The sequence below is a fragment of the Lactuca virosa genome, chromosome 2 (genome assembly GCF_052849685.1).
Source record: "Lactuca virosa cultivar CGN04683 chromosome 2, Lactuca_virosa_CGN04683_v6, whole genome shotgun sequence".
Classification (NCBI taxonomy): Eukaryota; Viridiplantae; Streptophyta; class Magnoliopsida; order Asterales; family Asteraceae; genus Lactuca; species Lactuca virosa.
The window spans coordinates 7,660,640-7,679,016 of record NC_136427.1 but is presented as its reverse complement, the minus strand read 5'-3'; positions in this window follow the sequence as shown (position 1 = coordinate 7,679,016).

Genomic DNA, 18,377 nt, shown 5'->3' with positions numbered 1-18,377 from the left:
ATCGTGTTGACATATTCTGTGCCCATTCCAGTTAAAGTTGGCTTTGCATAGGAGTTCTGAAAGTTCTCAATTGGTTGCATAACAACTTGGAAGCAATGGCAGGCCCTGTACTGCCAGGTGGCAAGAAGTTAAGATTTCATATGTTCAGTTCATATGAGTTTGGATTTGTCATTATCCTTGTCTTATGACTATGGGTTTGATGATTCACATGGATAAGAACACATACACCATAAAATCTAAGGGTCATAAGGTTTCTCTCCGATTCATGAAAATGATGGTGAGGAAACACTTCCACCAAGTAGATTTGAAGCAGATGGCAAAAGGTCTAAACAATTGAGACTATGATTACGGCATCCCTTTTCATAGTTCTGAAATTGTTTAGACACACATAAATGCTATCTAAGGAAAGGTGTATGATTTTGATAAAGTTTTATCAAAGCATCTCATATCAGAAATCTGAACTTTGGTAAGAAAGTCAATAAAGTATTGATTTCTAGAAGTCCAGCTAATTTCTAAGTACATGTCAAAGCTAGTGGGAGCATAAGTGTTATGCTAATAATCATCATGTTAGTGGGAGCATGATAATTATTGTTATTGTTGCAAGTTAGCAATGTTAATTATAGAAAACAAAAGTTTCAATTCGTGAGGCTGCAGGGATTGAAAAAGTTGTTTTGCTATAATTAAGGGAAAGGATATACTTCATTTCAGTTCTAAAGGCTTAGATTGACACCTTAATCATCTTTAGTCAAGAATATATATATGAATTTCATGTTGGATTGGTTCAACTTAAGGAAATTCTATATATTGCGTTCTCAAAATTCGATTATCATTACGGCATCCCTCTTCATAGTTAAATTTTGAAAACATGGCAAATAAAAATATTGTAGCAAAAGACTGGTCTAGAATCATGTCTTTATGTGAGACATCACGAATCGTGTACCATTTGCTTTGGGTACAGGATCGATTGCATGTGCTATAATATTTGTCATTTCTAAATTTTTCCAAATGCCCAGAGGCATTAAGATGGGAAAAGGTCTAGAATTGGATATGACTAAAATGATTAAGCAATTGTCGAGGACAATCTGAGGTTTACCAAAGATTGGTTGCTCAGGGACAGTTGGAAGTATAGTGCTAATTTTGGAAGGACCATATTGACATATTCTGAAAAGAGGCATCTCTTATTCAGAAGTGATAGTCAAAATGAGAATATGGAGTTGTCTCCATAGGTGGAAGTTATCTGTGTAAGATTAGAAAACTTAATGCTAGAAGCATATCCAAAGCAATGTACTTCGAATATGAGACTTAGTTTCCATGGAGTTGATCTCCATTGGAATACCTTATAATGACTGTTGACAAGTCTTTGTGACTTTGTACATATTCATTACAGGAGGGTCAGTGCATATAAGTTTAAAATCTAAACAGATTTCGATAAATGATAGGAATTTGAAATTCTCACATTTTTCGATAAGGATTTGGGAGTGTGAAATTAGAATCATTGAAATTATGTTCAATTGGTTTATTTCACAAAGTAAGGATCATAGACAAACATAGAGTGCATACTTGGTGTATGGAAAAGCTATTGTTTAAGAAAAACATAGTGTACATGCTTGGAGCATGGGACAACTAGTGTTTTTAATTCAAGTATAAAGTTGATAAAACCGAAACAATGAATAATGAGTAATCAATATGGTGATAAATAAAAGTGTTTATTTATATTCATAGGGTTTGATACCATATTTGATTCATTTATTCTTGTGTTTCACTTTGCATGTTTTGACTTCCATAATAACTAGGTTATTCTTCCGGAATGACTAAGTTATTCAAACCATCCACAGTCGGTCATATGTTGGAAGTAGATATGAATCAAGACTGTCATGGGTTGGTTTGTAGAGGTACAAGTTGGTGGACAAAGTGGTGCTACAACACTCATGAGTGCTCATAAGTTCTGAGTATTGGATTCAACCCACGCTCATTTGAATCACTTCATGGATTTTATCACGAGTGATCATGAGACGATAATATCTTATATTCTTAAAACCTAGAGATATGAGTTGTTACTATGAGTTGGTTATATATTGATTGCACGAAAACGTATTGGTAACTCGATGTTATAAAACGTGCCTTTGTGTATGATTTAACAAGTAGTAGAACAAGCCATATGAGTCGAAGTTTATCTATTCCTTTTACCTTCGGGATAAAAGCGATATATGTGGGCCCCTCGATGATTTAGCGATGACACATGTGAGTGCTTGGCCAAGCCAGGACTGATTTGATTTGTTCAATCAGTCAGTCATCATAAATCGAAAATTGGGAAACAACAAATGGACAGAGAGAATGATTATAATCCATGTCTTAGTCCATATGATATCTAGAATGGAGGAATATATGATCCCTTATCTAATGGACAAGTCATTGACAAGGTCAGAGTTCGACAGCGGCTTTAAGAGCTACGATTCCCAGTTAGGTTTTGAAGTCATACTCAATAATAGTTTTAGACTTATCCAAGTGGGAGACTGTTGGATTAATGTCTAAGTCCATAACTATATTTGGTATGTACTTGACCCGACCCGGCATGGTCCATTTGGGTTGCACTTCACCGGCATAATTTATATGGATAGTCTTTTGAGAATAGTATATTTATGATTTATATTAATATATTATAAGTTCTAATATATTAATATGGAATCATATTATTTAATTAGTATTGATCAAGAATTAATTTAGAATTAATTAACTGATCAAAAAAGAACTAATTAAATATGGACTCTTATATATATGGAATGGGCCAAGTTCATTTAGGTTGGGCTAAGCTTTCATGGATGGTCCATGGAGCTTTTAACCCATGGATCCTATGTAAATGAAAGGTCATGGGTATTAGGGTTTACATGGATGTAACCCTAATCCACCATAATATATAAAGGGGTCCTTGGCTCACAAAATTGAAACAAGTGTGTGAAAATAAGAGTGGGCCGATTTTAGTGTGCATACATATTCTCTCAAGTTCTTCCAAGGTGTTTTGGTGATTTGTGATTCCATTTGAGGCTTCCACACTATTGGGGCTAAGCTCTTAAAGCTTGAAGACATCAAGCTACATCAAAAGGTATGTCATCTAACTAGAACTTTGTAGTATAGGTGCTTCATAAAATGCTAGTTAGGATGAAACCTTGGAATAGTTAATATTTGCATGTATAATAAAGAAAACATAGATCCAAGGTTTATAGGGTTGCATGTACACCATAGGAGTGTTAGAATGCTCAAAACCCAACACCGCATGTCTACCACATATGTTAAATAACCCGCACACCCATGCTGAATGTAATGTCGAGCCCTGACAGCTAACAAAACCCTCAATCTATCAATCCAAAATCCCTCAGAGTCAAGCACACCCTCGACCGAATACTCGAACTGAACTCAATTTCATGACTGGAACCCCAAACTGATTCCCCAAATTTTGCTATCAAGTACCGAGAAAACCCTCAGAGTCAAGCACAATCTCAACCGAATAATCGAACTGGGAAGTTTTACCGAACTCCCAATTCACATAACCCTAAAAGCAAACAGCCACTTGGGCCGCCTTTCTTCCTGACAAGGATGCGAAACTTATCCCAGTTTCGAAACCACTCCCGCTTCTGAATCCCGGGATGATTCTCCCCCACTTAGCTTTGACTAAGTCTTCAGAATACATGATAATTTGGAGAATTCTCGATCCTTCTCACTTTCTGAAGATCTATCCGATGACAACCATATCTTCCCACCTAGTGCTCCGTTACTAGAAAATCCCAATGATCACACACTTCTTCAGAACTGAATGAACACTTCCTAAATACCAGTGAAACTGATAGTCACTAATGCTTGAATAACCCCACACTCAAGTCCTGAAGGCAAAAAGATAAATGCTCCAACTAATACCTCGGCGACGAACTACTTCCCTTGGCGCTTTCGTTTGTCAACCACTAACGGTTGCGAAAACCATTGAATCCTGACAATGTTGAATAACCCTTCTGTGGGACCCCATCCACAGACCTCCCACATAATATCCCTTTTCCAAAGGTGCTCCAAACTATTTTCTCGCTCTCAGCCTCGAATCAAACCCCCGAAGCCTCAAATCCATACATTTTGGCAATAGCCACTCCCGCTCATCCCGCGGAAAATAATGAGTACAGAATACCTCCCTGGTCTCATGTAACTGTAGCCCTCCGCTTATCAGAATATATCCCAGTACTGGAAAGCTCGACCAGCTCCTCCCCTTGCCGTCATTACAGCTGCTAAGGCTGTTGCGGCAACCGTCTCGGAAATGGCTGCAAAACGCTCATCAAAATACTCAACCATGGAGGTCTTAATAGATTTGCCATATCCGGAAATTGCCTCTGGACAATCTTGATCACCTGCTCCCGGATGATCTCACTAACACGGTCCCCTGAAATGCTGGTCTATCCTGGCTGCCCGCTCCCGATCCTAACCTGGATTCGGTCTCAAGACGTCTCGTAACCACCATTCTGGTAAGGCACCAGAAAGATCTCTGATAATCCATATAATGACAGGGGACCAACTCCCAACCCAAAACCCTAGGGGTTGTGACTTCTTTGCTACACGCATGGGTCCTGTGCTTTCAGTAGTACGAGCCCATACTACCTTCCACACCAACCCATATTTGTCTCAAGTATCATCACAACGCCCTAACAATATACATAATCATAGCGAGCGCTCAATCCTCACTCCTAGAGGAATACTAAATATTACGTAACTGGCCTCCCGGCCTCACACAACCCACCTGTCCATGAAACTTCCACCAACCCTGTAGCACTAGTGTATGCTAGCCATACATAACGCTGGACCCTATAGACTTTCGAATATCTGATCCTACCCTAAGTCCCAAATCAACAAGAATAGAACATAAGGCCACATCAAACATTCTCAGGCTATAAGATCTTAATGATGTATAGCAGTGATACATACACAAGCAACTATAGTAATGATGTCAATCTCATATAAGGAAAACCCTAGGCTAGCAGGCATCATGTAATCAGGCAATTCTATCATGCAATTCCTGAAGATCTGTAGCCTAGTACTAGCATGTTGTTCTAATATATCACAATATCAAATAGCTGTATTGTATTTTGGGGTCTACTTATTGGCTCCGGCTGATCGTACACTTCGCATCTATTTTTTACTTATCTTGAAAACCATTTGAAATCATTTTGAAAATCTTTTTCCTTAGTTTGCGACTGGATTCACACGAATGTTCCTCCAATTCGCACAAACCAAGGCTCTGATACCAACTTGTAACACCCATAAAATTCGAGCCAATTTATAACTTTTTAAATCATTTAAAACCATTCAATTATTAAAATTGGTTTTCAAAATAGTTTAAACATCAGAGTTCCCAGAAATCATAATCATCAATCGAGGAAGTGTACGGTTACACCTTCGCCTTCCCGCGGTCATCCGTTGAACCTGAAACAATAAACTGAAAATGTAAGCTCGAAGGCTTAGTGAGTTACCCCCAAAATACCAACGTCATACCGATATAACCACAACATATAGCATATAAGTAAACAGCATGCATAATAAGCCTTCAGCCTGACTGGACCGCCTCGTACGCCTACAGCCTATATGGACCGCTCCTGAGCCTTCGGCATGACTGGACCGCCTCGTAGGGCCTACAGCCTATCCGAACCGCTCGCTGGGTATGTTGGCCTACAGCACATAGCAGGACCGCCTCAACCCAACCCCCAACCAAACAACCATGTGCACATATAACAAATAATCACATAACAGTCTATAGACAACAAACCGATCTAACAGATCAATAGCATAGCAACATCCTATAACCAGGATACCGACCTAACTGGTCACTAAGATAGCATCATCCTATATACCATGATACCGATGTGCACATAAATATCATACACTAGCTCATATCGTATAACAGTCAAACCGATCTTATAGATCTCTAATCATAGCAACATCCCAATAACTGGGATACAGACCTAACCAGTCACTAAGCATAAGCATATCACCACCCTAACGACCAGGATGTAATCAATAAAAATATCATGCCATAATCAGGATACAAATCCATAAAGGGTCAGCCTTGGTGCCTTAGACAATGTTGATGTAGTGAGGATAACTCACCTCGCACTACCGATCTGAACTGATGAATCGAACTCCCGAATCGCTGCCTCACCAAAATCCCGAACAGCTGATCGCTCGACTCCAAAAGCTATCAATACCAAAATATCACTTAGTTCAAAACAATAATCCTCCTTAGGGTTAAATGACCATTTTACCCCTAGTTCAACTTGGTCCATATCTAAGGCTCAAAATCATAATATAAAAAGCCCAACACTGGATGGGCTTCCCAAACCCGCTAGTGGCCCACTAGTGGCCTAATTTGCTAAATTGGGCCCAATCCCTATTGTGGGCCTTACCCTAAGCCCAAACATCATCTTGGCCCACATTATCTGACTCTTGACGGCCCACTAAGGCCCATAGGACGAAAATCCCCCTCCATGGCCCAAACCGATGCCCAAAATCCATAAGGCCCATAACTGATGAGTACGTTGGGCGTACTCCTATGTACGTTCAGCGTACTAGCCAAGTGGTGCATACGCTAGGCGTACCTGCTTGTACGCTCAGCGTACTCCCCTATTAAGTCATTTTCCCATTGAGTGCTTAATACTCAGATTCAGAAGCTACAATCGCAGATCCAAGTCTTTTCCAACGTCTTAATCCGTAAACTCACTAACTTGGTGACTTTGCATGCCCACAAAAAGACCAAATATAACAGTATAACATTCTTCTTCCATGGAAATGACTCAAACTTCAACATGGATGGTCTTAAACTCTAAAGGTACCAACTTTATGGACCTTGAACCTCGGAAACAATAAGAGGGGCAACTCAAAACTCCTGGAATGAAATCAAGACCACTAGATCTCATCTTTGGGACCAAAATGAACTAAAAATCAATAGTAAGAGATCTAAGATATCAATGATCAAGTTCAAAGCTTTATACCTTCATTAAGCTGAAAATGAGTCCCAAAAGCCAGATCCAAAAGCTTCCCCTTGATCCCCATCTTTGCACCAAGCTCCACCTTCTTGAAAATGGACCAAACCTTCAAAAAATGGAATCCATAAGCTCAAAATGCCACCATGAGTGATTGAGGACGATTTCTAGGGTTTAGAGGGATGGAGGCTGAAGACATTAGGGTTAGGATTTGAGATAAAGAGCTTAAATAGGGTCCAAGACCCTAAAATAGGGTTCTGATTTGACTGGAGTACGCCCAGCATACTCCTGGGAACCTCCGTGACCATCCTGGTCAGTACACCCAACGTACTCCAAGGTACGCCCAACGTACTACCTTTTTCACTAGTACGCCCAACGTACTCTTTGTGTACGCCCCGCGTACTCGGCTAAGCCTGAAAACCACGAAACTTCCGAAGGCCATAACTTCTTCGTTATAAACCTGTTTCCAACGATCCTTATATCCACGGAAAGGTAACGAGAAGCCCTACACTTCTATCAACTCATACTTTTCTTATAACCTTCCGAACAAAAATCCATTTTTCACAAAAGCCTAATTAACACTTTACCGAAATACCCATAGGCTCCAAAACACGAATCAAACACCGGGATCACTTCCAATACATCACCCGCACCTAAATGGTCCTAGAACCTACCTTTTCAAAAGTCCTAATCCTTATGATGACCGATATTCGGGCCACATCCCCAGACTAGGAGTCGATTCGGAACAGGATGTTACACTCGGCGATAGAACTCGGTCTCGCGGTAGCAACCCGCGTGTCCATAACATATGCTAGAAAACCCATACAACCCTGCTATAAACTCTGCCTCGCCCTGGCAGTAGAGCAGAAAGCTGACCCAGATCTGGTACCCTCGCCATACACTGTAAGCACTACCCCACTAGGGTCTCGTATAGTCACCAACTGACGCTTGCAGTCGATCACTGCTCCAAAACGGCTCAACCAATCCATGTCGGCGATGACATAGACATCACCCATTGTAATCGATACCAGATCGATCGGAAAATCGACACCAAAAATCTCCAGCACACATCCTCGGAAAACATCAGTAGCAAAAACCGCACACTCGTTAGCTATGGAAACCCGCAAAGGTTGACTCAACGCCTCACGTCGGATACTGATGTGACGACTAAAAGCTAAAGAAACGAAGGATCGACTCGCACCCGAGTCAAATAACACTAAAGCAGGTACAGAACTCACCAGAAAAGTACCTAAATATAGCACAGAATAGGCACAATAAGTCTCAAAATAAATAAATTGGAAAGGAAAATACGTACCAGCCACGATATCAAGTGTTGCGCGGACCTCCTCTGTTATCTGCTGAAAAGCTCTCCCACGAGCCCTCGAAACCTCGGCCTTCACCGGCCGAACATCAATAGCATGCAAAGCAGCAGGAGTGGAACCCTGGCTGATCCCTGAACGAGTTGAGGAGACTTGGCCTTCCGATGGTCGGTCTGATTGAAGTGAAAACACACTGCAAATCCCTTGGGGCAATCCTTCGCCATATGCCCCTCCTTTCCACATTTGTAGCAAATCCCTGCCCGGAAAGATCCCTCATGACTCTTGCCGCACTTGCCACAAGGGCGGCCCTTCTGGCCTCCCGATCTCGAATCAGCGGGATTAGCCCGCTTCACTGCCGGCTGCGACTGCTCCAGCCTCCGGTCTCTCGCCTGAGACTCCGCATCCTCCCAGGCCTGAGTCTCCAGCTCGATCTCCCTCCTCCTGCCATTTGCCTAAAGCTCAGCAAATATCCGATAAGACGAGTTCGCCACGAACTTTCAAATATCCATCCTTAGAATGCTCAAATACCGACTCCTGCGCGCCTGCTCAATCATCACATGCTCAGGGTAGAACAGTGCCCTCTCGTGAAACATCCATGTAATTTCAGTCACCAACTCTGTCTTCTTCTTCAGAGAGAGAAACTCCTGGGCCAACCATTCCCTCTCCACCGGGGGAACATACTCATCTCAAAACATCACAGTAAACCTCTCCCAAGTCACTGTAGCGTGCTTTGCAGGAGTAAAATTGGCAGTCAAAAACTTTCACCAGTCCTTTGGTCCCAAGCGAAGCTAATTCATCGTGAACCGTACCCTCAAGTGCTCTGGACATGAACTAGTGTAGAAACACCCCTCGATATCAGAGATCCGTATCATCGCAGCAATCGGATCTTGAGTCCAATCAAACTCTGGTGGCTTTGTGTTGTTGAACTCCCGGTACAACAACGAGTCACCCCCCTGTGGCCTGGCAGCAGCGACAGCTGCATTGGCTGCAGCAGCAGCCGCCTCAGAAACTACAACATATCGCTCGTCAAACGTCTAGATCTACGTGGTCTTAATAGACCCAAACATCTCCGGAATAGCCTTTCATATGGCTGCGGCCACCTCATCGTGAGTCATCCTATGAATCTCCTCATCGCTAAGTCCACTGCTCTCTGGGGTGTGGCGTGTACCCACCATGATGTCTCTGAAACACAACACAAAATCATCATAGACTCGCTCGAACATACTCACACTCGACCACTCATCCCTACTTGTTCCTTAGCATCCTAAGGATTATTACTTGCATTGCATACTGACCGGGTGCTTTCAGTAGTACGGGCCCAATACTACCTTCCACACTCCGCTAATAGTCACCCCAAGTCCTCCTCCTAGGATTCTAATTCACAAATACTCTATATCTCACGAATCACAGACTACTCTCTCAGTAGACCCCTCTGAAGCACATCTACGCATCTCTTCCTAGATTATCTCCCGACTCAGAACTCAACAAATACACAGAGCAAATAACAGATAACACTAATCAAAAGCATCTCCTAGGCTAAGGCATCAAAAATCATGCAACTTTAACCCTAGAATATGGAATACCTAGCCTACTTTTTAGCATGCAATCCTAATAAAATATCTCATAAATATCTCATAACACAAAAGTATGGGTATTTTGGGAATCACCGTTCGGGCTCTGGCTGATTGTACACACCGCTCCAAACTCGTTTTCTCTTAAAACTTTTTCTCGTTTTAGAAAAATAATTTATTTTAAAATTTCTTTTCTGAAATCCTCAGTTTGAGTCCAAACACACCCGAAGGTGCATCCGAATCCCTCAAACCAAAGCTCTGATACCAACTTGTAACAACGTAAATTTCATACCAAAATTTTTCATTTTCAAACACAAATAAACACATGTCATATTTCTCAAAAATATCAAATACCAATCATCAACACATTGTTTTTCAAAATTTGTTTATCACAGATCCAGAATCCTCCGAAAATATCTCCAATGCGAGTGTGTGTACAATCAAGCCGAGGACTTCCCACAATCCTCAGAAGTACCTGAAACACATAACACATAACACGGTAAGCACGAAGCTTAGTGAGTTCCCCAAAATACCACACACATAGCGTTAGCCACTCGAGGCTATCTCAATACGACCCACTGATCAATGTGTTCCAGTGGTGACCCTCCGGTCGCACAACTCGGGTGGACCCTCCGGTCCTAACTCAATAAGCTCAGAATAATAATACTCAACATAGATCATAAAGACATAATGCAGAATATCGCAATACACAGATAAGCACATAAGACATCTCAGTCACACAAAGATACCACTGATGGTAAGTATAGTGAGAAGACTCGCCTTGCAAGAAATCGGCTAATCTCGAACTCAAATCACTGGTCTAGCCTCTACCTAAAACATACGACAATTATCTCTAATTAATCACGGCTCTCAAGAAGCTACACTAACCCTTCTACAATCTCCCAGAAGGGTAAAAGACCATTTTACCCCTCAATGGCCAAATTGTCCACAAATTGACCAAACCCTAAAAGTCAACCAAATGTCAACGGCAGGGAGTACGTTGCGCGTACCAGCTCTCTACGCTGGTTGTACGCAGTGGCCATGCAGACATCGGGGATACACGACCCCTACGCTGCGTGTACTGGGATTACGCCCAACGTACATCTCAATTTCACTCTTCTCACCCATTTGGTCTTAATCCGTTAAGACATTGGCTTAAATCACAGATCTGGACTCCCTTACAGCTCTCTTACTCCATAAAGTCGGTGACTTTAAGCATTTGCATGGCTGATGTGGTCACAATCACACAAAACATCCACTCTCTTAACTCAAAAAGCTCATATTTCATGCATGGCTTGATTCCAACGTCCAAGACTGGATTTTTTATGACACTTCAACAATAAATACACTAAAAGGGGTTGATCATGGTCTCTGGAGTACAATATCACATAAAGTCTCCAACTTTTGGGACAAAACCCTAAAATACTCTACTAAGATGCACAAAACAAAAGAGTGGGAAAGCTTGAAGCTTTATACCTCAAAATGAAGCTCCACACTCAGATAAGCTCAGATCCAAGGCCTGGAATCCCACTCCTTCTTCTTCAAAACTCCTTCTTCACTCCAAAGAAACACAAGAATACTCTCAAGGCTCTCAAATGCACTCACAACTCTAGGAACGAAAAACTAGGGTTTATGAGGGTTTTTGTCTGAGAATGGTTGCCAGGAATGAGGCCATCATATCCTTTAAATAGGGTCTCACCCTAAATTAGGGTTTTCACTCTGGCCCTAGTACGCCAAGCGTACTAGGTGGCTTCCGTGTCAAATGCACGGATATGAGTACGCTGAGCATACACTCGCGTACGCCTCGCGTACTCATTCACCCCCTTTTCTCATAAAGGGACTAAAATAGACAAGTATTCAAAAGACCAAGGGTTATGAGGTATACCTGGACTCAGGATGTTACATGAAGGACTAGGGAATCTAGTACAAATTGTTGTGTACTGGTCCAGGTCCACCACAAGGAATGATAAGACTATTCGCCATGATATACTAAAGTTAGTAAATATGGTTATACATACAAGATTAAGTGTAATTCTGAATTATTGAAAAAAGTTTCAATGTATAGCAGAATGAATAAGAAGAATCAATCAGGCAGACAGATAAAAGTTTCTCCAATCTGAAAGGAAAGGAGAGTACTTTAGTATCGTGTTTTATGATCATCTTAATGATTATAGAACCAAATCACAATTGATCCTCTAAGGACACCTTAGTGCACTTTTATGGCTAAGAAGAGGAATTGGGAATTGTTGAAATTGTTAAATCAAGAAGATAAATCGTACTTCATTCCGAAATCAAGTCTTAGAATCGTACTCCAAGATTGTGTCTTGAGTGACATGTCTTAAGAAGGTTTGTAACACATCATGAAATGTGGAGTAGAAAAGTTTTCTTGCTCTTGCACATTTGGAATTGGTAGGTGTGAAGTGTTAATCTTGATAAGAAACCGCACTAATTCTTGAATATTTGTTTGTCAAGGAATGTTTTCTTGACGGAGAATCTTATATGTCAAGAGGTCAGTAGGAGTCTTAAAGATCTTGAAAAGTTTCAAGAACTAATCAAGAGTAAACCTATTGTTAATCACTAGCACACGACTTGAGGTTTATAACCTATCATGTTGACATATTCTTGTTTATGTGCCTATTCTAGTTAAAGTTGACTATGCATGTGAGTTCTATTAGTTCCAATTGCTTGCATAAGGCAAAGCACCTTGATCAGTGAAAGTTCATTAATTAGTAAGGGTGATCTACTTAACAACTTGGAAGACATGGTAGGCCTTTATGCTATCAAGTGGCAAGAAGTTAAGATTGAACAAGTTCAGTCCATTTGAGTTTTGAATTTGTCATAGACCTTGTCTTATGATAATGGTTTTGAATGACAGATTCACATGGATAGGAACACATACACCATAAAATCTAAGTGTCATAAGGTTTCTCTGAAATTCATGAAAATGATTGTGAAGAAACACTTTCACTAAGTAGATTTTAAGGAGATAGCAATTGTATTAATTTCATTCTCAAATTCGATTATGATTACGACATCCCTCTTCATAATTTGAATTACAAGAAATGGCAAATAATCTGAACATTCGGGTCTTACTGTTGTAAGTTCTGAAATAGTTTAGACACACATATGAGCTATCTAAGGTAAGGTGTATGATTTTGAGAAGCCAAGATAAAGTCTTATCGAATCATCTTGTATCAGAAATCTTAACTTTGGTAAGAAAGTCAATAAGTATTGATTTCTAGAAGTCCAGCAGATTTAAAGTATATTTCAAAGCTAGTGGGAGCATAAAAGTTATGCTAGTAACAAAATAATTGTTATGCTAGTGGGAGAATGATTATTATATGCAGTGTTGCCAGTTAGCAATACTAGTTATAGGAAACAAAGGTTACAAATTTGCAAAGTTGCAAAATTTGAAAAGTTGTTTGGCTATAGTAAGGGAGAGGATACGTATACTTCATTTCGAATATAAAAGCTTAGATTAAAATTTTAATTTGGTCATAAACATATGTGAATGCTATGTTGAAATGATTGAACGTAAGGAAATTCTATATGTGGAAATATTTTAGCAAGAGACTGGTCCAGTATCATGTCTTTATGTGAGACATTATGAATCGTATTCCATATGCTTCGGGTATAGGATCGATTGTATATGCAATAATATTCACTTGTTTTAATTTTCCAAATGCCTAAGGCATTGAGAGGGAAAAGAGACCAGAACTGGGTATAACTAAAAGTCATTAAACAACCGTCAAGGACAATCTGAGGTTTACCAAGGATTGGTTGCTTGTGGATAGTTGGAAGTAGAGCAATGAATGGACCATATTGATATAATGCTGAATAGATAGGATTCTATTAAGAATGGATTGTCATATGGAAATTATGGAAAAGTTTCCATAATGGGAGTTGGATATCAAGAATCTATGAGTAAGTTCGAAACTTTTATGCAAGAAGGATGTTCAAAGGAATGTGATTTGAATATGAGACTTCGTATCTATGGAATTGTCTTGTAACAATTTCCAATAGAAAGTTTTGTAATTGGAAAAGTCTTTGTGACTTGTGTACATAGTCTTTACAAAAGGATCGTTGCATATAAGCTTAGAATCTAACAGATTACAGTAAGTGGCAAGGACTTGGAGCATGGGATGACTATTGTCTTCTTATTCGGGAAGTCATTGGAAATGTTACGGTTGATCTATTTCACAAAGTAAGGACTATAGGTAAACATAATGTGCATGCTTGGAGCATGGGATGACTATTGTTTTAATTCAAGTATTAAGTTGATTAATCGAAACATTATACAATGAACAATGTGTAATCAATATGGTGATTAAATAAAAGGTGTTTTATTTATATTCAAAAGTTTCTAGACCATATTGGATTCGATATTTCTTGTGTTTCACTTTGAATGTTTTGACTTCCCGAATAATAAGATTATTCAAACCATCCACAGTTGATCATACTTTGGAAGTAGATATTGAGGCAAGACTGTCGTGAATCCATCTGTAGATTATCTAAAGTGTTAGATATAGCACAAGTTTGCTACAGTATTCATGAGTACTCCTGTAATAAGATTTGAGTATTTAATTAAACCCACGCTCATCTGAATCACTTGATGGATTTTAACACGAATGATTGTGAGACGATAATATCTTATATTCTTGAAACGGAGAGATATGAGTTGCAGTTTACAAGTCGGTTGCACATTGATGATATGAAAACGCACCAGCAACTTGGTGTTATAAAACGTATTGTTGTGTGTGATTTGATGAGTAAATAGAGCAAGCATATGAGTAGAAGTTTATCCATTCCTTTTACCCTAAGAGGGATAAAAGCGATATATGTGGGCCCCTCAATGATTTAGTGATGACAACCCTAAGCGCTTGGCCAAGCCTGGACTGATTCGATTTGTTTAATTAGTCGGTCGTCATAAATCGGAAATCGGAAAACAACACATGAACAGAGAGAATGATTATAATCCATGTCTCAGTTCATACGATATCTAGAATGGAGGAATATATGATCCCTTATCTAATGGACGCGTTGCTAATAAGATCACAGTTTAACGGCGGCTTTTGAGAGCTACGATTGCTAGTCGTGTTTTGAAGTCGTACCTGCAAGTTTAATTATTAGACTTATCTAAGTGGGAGACTGTTGGATTAGCTGTCTAAGCCCATAACTATAATTGGTATGTACTTGACCCGAGAGTAGCATGGTCCATTTCGGGTTGCCTTTACCATAACAATTTGACAGGATAGATATTTGAGAAAAAGGTTATTTGTGATTTGTTAATATATTATAAGTATAATATACTAATAAATAAATAATATTATTAAATTAGTACTGATCAAGAATTAATTTGGAATTAATTTAGTGATCAAAAGAGGCTAATTAAACTAGCGGGGACTGATTATGTGAATCAGTGACATACGGTTTGGGCTAATGATCCATGATTAATTTGTAATAGGCTAAGCTTATGTGAAAGTCCATAAATTATTAGTCCAAAGAAGTTATGGATCATAAGCCTAAGTGTAAGAATTAGGGTTACATGTAACTCTTGGAATTCTACACTATATATGTAACCCACTAAAGCCAAAAATCGGACCAATGGTGGTTTATTCTAAGATATGGACGATTTTGTGTGCTCCATAACCTCTCTCATCATTCTCCTTTTTTTTCATGGTGTTTGTGACTTGTTTGAGGTATCACACTTGAGGTGCTAAGCTCTTGAAAGGACAACAACTACAAGCGACAGATAAGAGGTATTCTTCTAACTAGTTTTATGATTCATGTACCATATTTGTATGCTAGATAGGTTTTATGCTTTGGATAATTTTGTTGCATGTATAACTAGAGAAAACTTAGATCCAAAGCTATTAGGGTTGTATGTGCACCATAGTAGTGTTATAGTACACAAAACCCAACAAGATACTCACCACCTCTATCAGATCTGAGCATCTTGACTTTCCTACCCAATTGATTCTCGACTTCTTGTTTGAACTCTTTGAACTTCTCAAAGGTTTCTGACTTGTGCTTGATTAAGTAGATATAGCCATATCTCCTATAATCATCATTAAAAGTAATATAGGATTGATTTACATCCCTTGTGGTGGATCTGAAGGGCCCACACACATCTGTGTGTATGAGATCCAACAATCCTTCACCTCTTTCACGAGAACCATTGAAAGGTGATTTGGTCATATTTCCAAGTAAACAAGATTCGCATGTATCATCTGACCTTAGGTCAAACGATTCCAACACTCGATCCTTTTGGAGTTGGGCAATGCACTTCTTGTTGACATGTCCAAGACAACAATGCCACTAGCATGCTTTGTCTAAACCATTAGAGGAATCAATTTGCTAGACACTATTATCTAAATTGTCTACAACCATCACAGTTTCATACACTTCATCACAAGGTAATGCTTCAAAATAAAATACATCATTTTTATAAGCATAAATAGAACCATTCTCATTATCAAAAGAATATCTAAAACCTTGTCTATATAAACCATGAAATGAAATGATGTTTCTTGTCATTTCTGACAAATAGCAACAATTGTTCAAATATATACATAACCCACTACTAATCACGCCAATCTTGGTAACAGGTGATGATCTCCTATTGCCCATAATCAGGTTCATCTTCCCATGCTCCACATCCTCACTTCTTTTTAGCCCCTGCAATTCAGAACAAATGTGAAAACCACATCCTATATCAATAAACCAAGAATTAGAATGTGAGGAGTTTTTAGATAGGATAGTGTAAATACCTACTGTGACATCCCCAATTTCACGGCCAAAAAATACCGATTTTGTTTATGCTTTATAAAAATCAGACTACCTTGTAACGCCCGTGTTTCTGGGCCAGGAGTTAATGATGATGTGATAGTCTAGGTTGACCTTCGTAACCCATTTTGAAATAATAGAAGTGCATTATTTGAGTATTGTGTGTTTTGTGCTTAATTGCGTGTCTTAATTTAATTAAGAATAAAAATAAGCGTGAAAATGAAATGTTAGATAAACCCAATATTGATACACGAAAACGTAGTGGTCGTGACGAGGTTTCCGAATATATAAAGAATGCCGAAATCCGAGTTATAACGAAGAAGTTATGACATGTCGAAGTTTCGCGACAGAACCGGCACGACACGGTATGACGTAAAATACGAATTTAAGATAGAGCAATATCTAGCCTTAGTAATCTAAACGAAAGTCGTAGAATATGTTAAACCGAGAGCGTACATAAAAAGAACGTCTAAATCTTACTTCGTATTAGTAAGCTATGATTTTTCGAAGTTTTGACTTAGCAGTGTACAGCCCGAAGTTCGAATATGGGATCGAGTGATATTTATCCAAAACTTTCTAAATGAGAATCGAATATCTCATCAATAGTAGTGCAACGACGGAAAGACAGACGAAAACGGACGTCAGATGAAGGAGTTATGAATTTCTAACGGAGTTTTCCTGTCCCGGCCTACTAAAAATAATATAAAAATAATATAATAAAAATAAAATCAAAAATTAGCCGACTGAGTCTGAATGAAAGTTGTATATCTTGTTTTTACCTACACGTCGATATAAAGAACGTCGAAAACGAAGTTCGTATGCGAAAGTTATGGGTTTTTGAAGTTCGGGGCGCGAAACCCCAAGACTGTTAGAGACCACGACGTGAAATCAGTGGTCACGACGTGGCATGGCTTCTGACGCCTCCTGGAGTCTACCAGACCCAACTTGCGATGACGCATGCAATGACGATGAAGCCCACGACGTGGAAACACTGTCCACGATGTGGAAAATGAAATACTTGCCCTATAAATAGATTTGAAGGGGCAGCCGGCCAAGGTTGCTAATTCACCCTTCTCTCACCCATATTACCTCGATTTACGTGCAAAGAAGTACCCCCGAAGCCCCGGTATCATCCCGAGACCCGAAGCAAGTCCCGAAGCCCGAAGATCCCGAGAAGAAAAGAGTTTCCGAGCCGAAGATCTGCCCGCGAGAAGTCCAGTGTGTGAAGATATCCCAGATCCATCGTAGAATTTCTACTTTTAAAGCCGTAGTGTTGTCCGATCATCTTCTGATCAAGTGAGTGTGTAGTTACTTTCTTCTAACACATAGATATGAACTATCTCAATAAGAATACGTGTTATGTGTTGCATATTATCTGTTATCTGGTTTGAATATTGAATGGATATATTATACGTGATTTAAAGTTGTATATGTATGTTATATATATATATATATATATATATATATATATATATATATATATATATATATATATATATATATATATATATATATACTAAAATGTTGGGGTAAAGCATGGGTAGATAGTTGATGTGTGATAAAATGATGAGAGGCCTCGATGTTGTTGTTGTTAATCTAGTCCTCTAGCGGAGTATGGATGACGACCACATACTCTTTCTAGACTGTCATGTGGAACGCTGGCAGGTTCATAACCTATAGGTGTTGTGGGCTTG